This window comes from Pteropus alecto, unplaced genomic scaffold (genome assembly GCF_000325575.1).
Source record: "Pteropus alecto unplaced genomic scaffold, ASM32557v1 scaffold39, whole genome shotgun sequence".
In the NCBI taxonomy this organism is placed as follows: Eukaryota; Metazoa; Chordata; class Mammalia; order Chiroptera; family Pteropodidae; genus Pteropus; species Pteropus alecto.
Genome location: NW_006443568.1, coordinates 11,217,005 through 11,226,068, shown reverse-complemented (window position 1 = coordinate 11,226,068; position 9,064 = coordinate 11,217,005).

Below are 9,064 nucleotides of genomic sequence, written 5' to 3'. Positions count from 1 at the left end.
TCGCGTCCCTGGAGCCTCAAGCTTTGCCACCCCGAGCTCTTCTCCGCCCCGCGCCGGCCTTCCAGCCTCTCCGCACCTTAGCCAGGACAGCTAGCCCCGCCCCCTGGCCTCCCAGCCCCTGACCTTTTTTCCGGCTCGCTGCCCCGCCCCAGGCCCCTCAGTCCCACCCCAGACTCCTCCCCTTTTCCCCCTTGGGAGCTCCGCCCCTGGCCCAATGCCCCGCCCCTGGCCTCTCGTTGGGCTCCTCGGGCGTCGCCTCCTAGTCTCCGGCCTCCCCACAAACTCCCCCAGCCCCCTCCCTCTCCGCGCCGCCACTGCTCCGCCCCCTTTCTTCCCGCTCCCTGGCCTCCCAAGTTCTCCTACCTCCCACAGGGCTCCATTAGTTCCCAGCTCTCATGACTTCGCCCCTTCAGCCTCACCACCACCCCCAAGCCCCGTCAATCTCCTTGTCTCCCTCCACCCGGAATCTGCCCACTTCTCCCTTGCCCGGCACATGCAGCTGTCAGTCTCAGGTTCCCGCGCTGCCAGGGCCGCCCATCACCCCCTTTAGCTTCGCCCCCCGCGTGCCCTGCCTCCAGGGTCTGTGTATCTCCGCGCCCCTGGGTAACTGTGTGATTTGGGGAAAATTACGTCCCTTCTTGGAGCTTCATTTTCCTTCTCTGCAAAATGAGAAGTCTGAGGCTCCCTTGATTATGATGTTGCGAAGAAAGAACGTGCGTGTACCCGACAGGCTCTCAGTAACGTGCTACCCCCTACTCAGCCCTCTCACACCTCCACCTCCACCCCCGCCTTGTTTCTTCCTGGGCTCAGTCTGGCGCCTTTCACCCCTCAACCTCGCTCACCATCCCTTCCAGGCTAAAGACTGCCACTCCTCCTGACATCCACTAACCTCTTCCTCTTGGGAACCACCTATATCCTTGGGTGGATGGATGAGTGATGAGGTCCAGGATAGAAGTCCATTTAGTTTTAGTTCTAGAACCTGAGGTTCTCTGGAAAAGATAAAATATCAGGTAAAAATATCAGGGAAGCACCAAGGTGAAGAACATTGGTTTCGGAGGCTGACAGATCTAAGTTCCAATCCTCGTGCTGCTATTGACCAGCCGTGTGCAGCTGGGGAAATTGCTTGCTTCTCTAAGCATGAATTTCCTCTTAAAATGGTCCAATGGTATTTTACCCCATAAGGTGATTGAGAAAATTATATAGATTTGCATAGAAAAAGAAAATTTGAAAAGATATGCACTAAAATATTACTAGTTGCGGACATTATAAATATTTTTTTTTCCTTTCGGGTAATCTGTATATCTTAATTTTTTTGTAAGGAACATATATTACTTGTGTGATATAATTTAAAGTTGAAACAATATGTATAATCTGGTGGAAGAGACAGGACGAATATGCTGTGAAATACAACTCTGGTGTGTCTCAGTAGTCTTTCAACCTACTCTAGTCTGTTTTCTGCCCCACCTACCCAAAGAGTTATTTTAAGGTCAACTACCCAAAGAGTTATTTCAAGGTCAGCCAGGATCGCCTTCTCTTAAAATGAAACTGGCACTTCTCTTGCTTGACTTCTAGGAGCATCTGGCACTCCCTCCCTCAAGCGTCTATTCCCTTGAATTCTGCGACGATCATTTTCCTTGGTGGTCCTCTTTCCTCTCTGACTCCTCCTGGCGGTCCTTTCTGAGCTGTTCTTCCTTTGCATGTATCTTAAATGCTGGAGTCACTGGCAGGTCTCTGCTGGACCCTCTGCTCTCTCTACCTAGGCTTCTCCGACACCTTCACCCAACCCCACAGCTTCCTTTATACCATCAATGTCGATGTTTTCTCTATTAGTTTCCTATTGCTGCTGTAACAAATGACTGCAAATTTGGTGGCTTAAAACAACATACATTTATTCTCTTACAGTTCTGGAAGTCAGAGTCTGAAATGAGTTTCACTGGACTGAAATCAAGATGTCTGCAAGGCCGCACTTCCTCCGGAGGCTCTAGGGGAGCATCCCTTCCTTACCTTTTCCAGTTTTTAGAACTGCATTCCTTACATTCTTTAGCCTGTGACCAGCTTCCTCTGTCTACAGGGGCATCTTGCTTCTGTGTCATATTGCCTTCTTTTCTATGGTCACATCTTCCTCAGTTATAACCACAATTTGTGATTACATTTAGGGCCTGCCTGCCTAATTTCTCCATCTCAAGATCCTTAAATTAATCACTTCTGCAGAAGTCCTTTTGCTGTATGAGATAACATTTATCAGTTACAGGAATTAGTATCTGAATATCTTTGGGGGCCATTATTGAGCCTACCACATCTTCTAAGTCTCTATCTCCAGCCTGGACCCTTTTCTGGCTTGAGATTTATGTATCCCAACTGCCTATGGGATGGTTTCACGTGGCTATCTCACAGACAGACACCACAAACTCTACATGTCAAAAATGAATTCACCACCTTGTACCCTGCCCTTGGCCCCAGCTTTTTCTCTGTCTCTGTCTTGGTGGAAGGCATCACCATACACCCCCTGGGAGCCAACCTCTCCATCTCCTTCCACCAGCCTCCACTCAATCATTAAGTCTTATCACTGCCTCCTATATGTCTCGCAAATGTGGCCACCTTCTCCATCTCCAGGCCAACCCCAGTGCAAGCCACACTATCTCTCACCTGCTTACCAGTCTTTCTGCCCCCTGTCTTGCATATCTAATCTGGTGCTCCCCCGCTTAGAACCCTTTAGTGACCCCCATTGCTCTCTGGATGAAAGACAAACTTTCTTCATGGCTACCTGGTCCTGCATGATCTCAATGCTCCCGCTATTTACAGCCATGATCTGAGCCCCCCCGCCTCCCCCACACTATTCTTCCCTCTGCCTGTAACACTCCCTCACCTCCTTTCAGCTGGCCTAATTAGATGTCAACCCCTCCAGGAAGTCTTCCCCAATATCCTTCTAGGGACACCTATTGGACCTGGTATCCCCTGCCACAGCACTTCTCATTGTGGCCTGTAATCAAATCACCTGTTAGCTGGCCCACTTATTTATTTATTGAGCACTTACTTTGTAACAGTCACAGTGCCAATGGCTATATGAGTAATAGCTCACTCAATACTCACTCCATACTCACAATAACGCAATGAGGTAGATAACATTATTCTTCTCATCTCTGTGTCATAGATGGGAAAACTAAAGCTTAAAGAGATTAATGTGTATAAAGTCAGAATGAACAAGTAGTATAACCAACATTCAAACCCAGGTTTTCATGACTCCAAATCCTGTTTGTTTTGTTTTGTTTGGTTTTGTTTTATTAGTCACTGAACTATGATACCTAACTAGAAAATATGTCTTTTTGTAAATTAAGTAACTATAACTGTTTAATATATTCTCTTCTATAATTAAACTTGTAATTAAAATATGCTACCCACCAGAGGCGGAATGCTGTCATAATGCTGCAGGCTAACAAATGCTTTCCTATTTTATAAAGTAGCTACTTCAGTGTTAAATTCTGTATCAAATGGAAAGACATGTACTACTGACGATGGGCCTTCCTCTGAAGCATAAGTTTTATTTCAAGATTTTGAGAAGAAAATGGAAAAATCAAATGTTAAATAAATTACAGAATGATACAGAAATAAGATAAACCCAGATCTATATCAGTGTAGGTTACAAAATTTTTAGGAGTTTTCAAAGAAAAGATGTGTCTTCTAGGAAATTTCTAGTTGCTTCAAGCTGTTTCCCCTATGTAAACATTCACTTTATTAGGGCTATTTCAAGGGAAGAGTTTGAGACAGACAAATAAAATAGCCGTTTCTAGTTCCCTTCACCAGCCTATACAAATCTGACTCTTTGGAATCCATTTGTTCATACAACAAACATTTATTAAGCAGCTCTAGATATATTCCTGAGCAGAAACGAGGAGCGGGGAGGCTATGGATTCAAAGATGGGCAAAACAGGGAGCAGTTTTCAAGGAACTTGTACTAAAATAATCATAAGATGCAAATTGTAAATACTCTTAAAGAGGTCCAGTGGGAATGAAGGGTGGGGAGGAGAAAAGAGAGCCCTTTCTGAGTTTGGCTCAGGGAAGTTGGGGAGGCTTTGGAGAGGAAGGGGCACCTGAGCAGAGCCCTGAAGGATCTGAGGGAGCTGGGGACAGAATGAGCAAAGACAGGAAAGAAAGACAATACAAAAAAACCCATTCCCATCAGCATAGAGACATGCTGTATCATCTCTCATAATAAAACAATTCCTCTTGACCTTACTTCTCCCTCCAGCTACTGTCCCATTTCCCTGCTCCCCTTTACAGCAGGAGTCATTGAAAAGTCGCCACTATATTCACAGTATCCAGTTCTTCTCCTTTAATATTTTTCTTTTCAGTAAAATAACCTCTTGCTTTTATTTCAATATTATGTGAACGATTCAATTGCATTGAAATCTTCCCTACGTTTCCAGGTTTAGGGTAATCTTTAAGTCATCTGTTGATGTTTGCTATCATGTCATGGCCAAGGTTATGTTTATATTGAATCAAAATAGACAGAGGAGAAAAAAAATATAAGGATCCCAGTGTTTGATATACCTAATGCAAATTACCTCTTTCAGTGTCATAATTTTCTAAATGGAACCTCTTAAAGGAGCTTATCTTTATTTCTTCATGCAACCACTAGCACAGAATCAGGAGCAACGTCTTCAACAATCGTCCACCAGCATCACTGGATTATTGTGCTTGATTTTTCAGTCACAGGCAAACTACAATCTGTCAAGAGGAGAATCCAGGATGTGAGGTAGGGAGGGGGAGGTAAACTCAGAGATGCCCTGGAGGCATGCTCCCAGAGCCCATGGGAACAGCAGTAGGAGTTTAGGAGGGAGGCTGATGCTTGGACTCCAATATTCTCTTAAAATTCCCATGATCAGGCTTATGCTCCCACTAGCCACTGAAACTGTTCACATCAAGGTCATCAGTGCCCCCCACCCCACCCCCAGTGAACACAATAATCGCTCAGTTCTCCTCACGCTTGGCCTCCCAGCAGCTTCGTCTTGCCTTCCTCCATGCTACACTTTCTTCACTTGACCTCCAGGACACCACACTGTCTTGAGTTTCTTCCTTCCTCACTGGTAGCTCCTTCTTGATCTCTTCTGTTGGTTCTTCCTGTTCTTTCTGATTTCTTAACACTGAGGACCCCAGTCCTTGGGCTTCTGCTTTCCTCTCTCTATGCTCACTTCCTGGATGATCTCATCCAGTTCCATGACTTTAAATACCATTTACATCCTGGTGATTCTCAAACTTATAACTCCAGCCTGGACCTTTTCCCTGAACCCCAGACTCCTGTATCCAACTGTCTCCTTGACGCTCCCACCCGAAGTCTAATAGGGTGTCTTGAACTAACATGTCCGAAGCCGAACTCCTGATTTTCCTCTTCAAACCTCCTCCCCCACATCAGGAAATCTGTTGGCTCTACACCCAAAATAGATCCAGAATATACCACTCCTCATTACCTCACCTCTATCAGCCCGATCTAAGCCACCATTACATCTTACCTGGAGTACTTCGGGAACCTTCTAATCGGTCTCCCTGCTTCCACCCTTGGTCCTCTACCACCTATTCTCAACAGAGCAACAAGTGATCCTTTAAAATATTATGTCAAATCATGCAATTTAACTTCTCAAAACCCTCCCATGACTCCTCATTTCACTCAAACAAAAGCTGATCCTTGCATGGCCTGCAAGCCTTTACATAATCTGTTTCCCTCTGACCTTATCTACTTTCACTCTTCCCCTTGCTCCCTGCCTCTGCTGCAATCACATTGACTTCTATTCCTCGAATTCACACTCCTGCCTCAGGACCTTTGCACTGGCTGCTACCCTGCCTAGAATGCTCTTCCCCCAATATCAACGTGGCCAACTTTCTCACTTCTTTTCAAGTCTTAGCTCAACTGCCACCACCTTAATGATGCTTATCCTGATCATCCCATTTAAAATTGCAATCACCTGCCCCTCTCCCACGTTCTCAGTCACTCTGACTCTGCTCTATTTTCCCCTCTATCTAGCACTTATATCTTTTAATGCACTGCTTTTCTTTTTTGTCTACTGTTTATTGTTCACTCCCTCTATTAGAATGTATGTTCTATGTGAGCAGGGGCTTCTTTGTCCTGATTAGGGCTTTGTGAGAAATCAGGTTAAGCGCCCAGGCTTTGGAGCTAGACTGCCTGTGTTTGAATCCTGGCTTTGCTATCTACCTTGGACAAATAACTTAATCTCTGTGGTCCTCAGTTTTCTTGTCTGTAAAATGGGGAAGTAATGGTAACTCCCTCATAGGGTTATAGAAATGGTTAAATAAGGTGATAGATGCAAATGAGTAAGCAGTAGTGCCTGGCGCATGGCATGTCTCAGCTCAATAAGTGTTAGTTATTATCCCCACAGCTCGTCCATAACAGGCATGCAATAAATATTTGCTGGATCAAGTAGGTGTTATTACCTCCATTTTCTGATGGCCAAAGTTACATGACCAGTGAGTGGCAGGGGCAGAATTAGAATCCAGGTTTATCTGATGTCCAAACCCTGCTTCTTCCACCGTTCCATGACCTGCTCTCTGGAGGTGGAGTCTAGGCTCACATGGGGAATTCATGTGTCATGTCATGGGGCAAGATGAGACCAGGAGAAGTGAAAATGAGGATCACTAAGGGAAAATAGATGGAAACAAGGCCTCCTCCTCACCCTTAGGATCAAGTCCATGCCCCTTCCCAACCCAGCCCCATCTGCCTCTTCAGTTCTTTCTCTTGGGAGAAGTTCCTTGTCTGGTTACTGAGGCTACCAGACTGCCACCTCTCTGCCCAGGCACAGGCTGTTCCTTCTGCCTTCATTACTCTCCCAGCTCCTTTATCTGGCCATCTCCTGTTCATCCTCATGACTCAGATGTCACAGATGAATGAGACGGCTTGGGGCTTCCCACAGGCCCCTGTGCTTCCCCATCATGTTTCACTTCATTTTCTTGTTCTTCCCTCACTCTCTGAGTGTGTACGAAGACCCACTCCAAACCTTCGCTAGACTGTGAGCTCCATGATCCTACAGCCTCAATTTGTGCAAGATGTTTCTTATCCAAGTGTCCCACAAGGAACTGGAAGGTACCCAAGAGGCAAAGGCAGCTACTCTCCAGGGCCAAATGGTCTTTATTTGCATATCCTGGGTTCAAGCCACAAGCAGAGACTAATCTTAGAATCTCAATTCTTACGTTCCTTTGAGAGAGAGCTGAATTGTCCCAACCTGCATCAGAAGCTCACAGGCTCCATGTTACAGGATTGTGAATCATAGTCTACATCATGGCGCCCCCTAGAGTTCGGTAGTGCACAGGTGGAAGGCTGGGCAGAGCAGCCCTGAGAGCTCCCTAGGGTGAGCCAGGTTTCTTGTGAGCTGTGGGGGTGCACCAACACCCAATGGGTATAAGCACAGCTGTGAGGACCTACCCCTGTGCACCCAGGGGCAATTTTCAGAGACAAGTGTGGACTGATCAGATATACAAAGGTCTATAGCTGTCATCAGATTCCCAAAGGGTCTACAAACCCAAAAAAGGTTGAAAACTCCTAAAGAGATATTTGGAGACCACATAAAAATATTCATTTTAAAAGGATATGTATGTGGGTCCATTTGCACAGCCGATCACCACCGTGGTTCTTGAGGAGACTTGAGATGGTGTGGGTCTCCCGTGCCGTGAAATAATAATGAAAAGATAACAATGATCAGACTTACTCCATGTAGGTACTCTTCTAAGCCCATTACATAAAATAACTCAGAGAATACTTTCGAAGGTAGGTACTATTATATTCCTCATTTTATAGAATAGAAAACTAAGACAGGGAACAGTAAGGAACTTGCCCAAAGTTACCAGTAAGCAAGTGATGGAACCAGGAGACAAACGCAGGCATTTTGGCTGTGAACAGGTACCCAATGCCTGGCTTCTGTTTCCCTCGGCCTAGGTGAAAGCAGACCCAAGCCGGGGCAGAATACTGAAAAGTTCAAGCTTGTCTTCACTGACTTATTTCAGGGTCCTCCAACCCTCTGCCCCTGCTCCAGCCAGGAGAGGCCTGCAGCACCTTTGGCTGAGGCTCATCTAGACAACCTCAAGTGGAGGATGTCACGGGTGGTCCTAAGTCTTTTCTGAAGCTTAATGGGGGACAAGCTTTGGAGACAGGTCTGGCTTTCCGTGCTGGCCGTACTCCTTATTGGCTTGGGCAAGCCTCAGTTTCCCCATATGGAAAATGGAGATAATAATGCCTGGCTCATGGAGCTATTGTGAGGACTAAAGGAAGCATGTTCATAAAGTACATGACACTGTAAGCACTCAGAAAGGCGACTGATGTTATTATTTGTCTTTGATTGAAGACAAAAAAAAAAAATCAAGGTGTTGTCAGGGCTGTGTTCCTTCGAAGGGAAGAATCTGTTTCCCTGACTTTTTTTTTTAATTTATTTTTATTTTTTAAATGCCAGTTTATTTATTTATTTTTCAAACTATATATACAAATTTTTTTTAACATTTTATTTTTTTATTTTTCCCCTCCCCACTCCCTTCTGGTAACCACTAGTCCATTGTCAATATCCATGAGTCTCTGTTTGTTTGTCCTGTTCATTTGTTGCTTTTAGGTTTGTATCCCACATATGTGATATCATGTGATTTTCAACCTTTTCTGTCTGGCTTATTTCGCTTAGTATGATTATTTCAAGGTCCACCCATGTTGTTGCAAATGGCAGTATTTTGTCTCTTCTTATGAAGTTAGTTGTGCCTCCCCTTCCGAGAATGAACCCCGGTTTCCCGCGTGACAGGCGGGATACTCACCACTATAATAACCAGGAATTGCACTCTGCCTTTCTAACTTCAAGAAGCTGCCTGCATTCCTGGCTCGTGGCCCACTTCCTCCATCTTCAAAGCCAGCAGTGTAGCACCTTGAAATCCCCCACTGGCACTGATTCTCCTTCCTCTTTCACTTGTAAGGACCATCGTGACTACATGGGGCTCACTTGGATAATCCAGACTCATCTCCCCATCTCAAGGTCAACTGATCAGCAGCCTTAATTCCATCTGCAGTCTTAATTTCCCCTTGTCA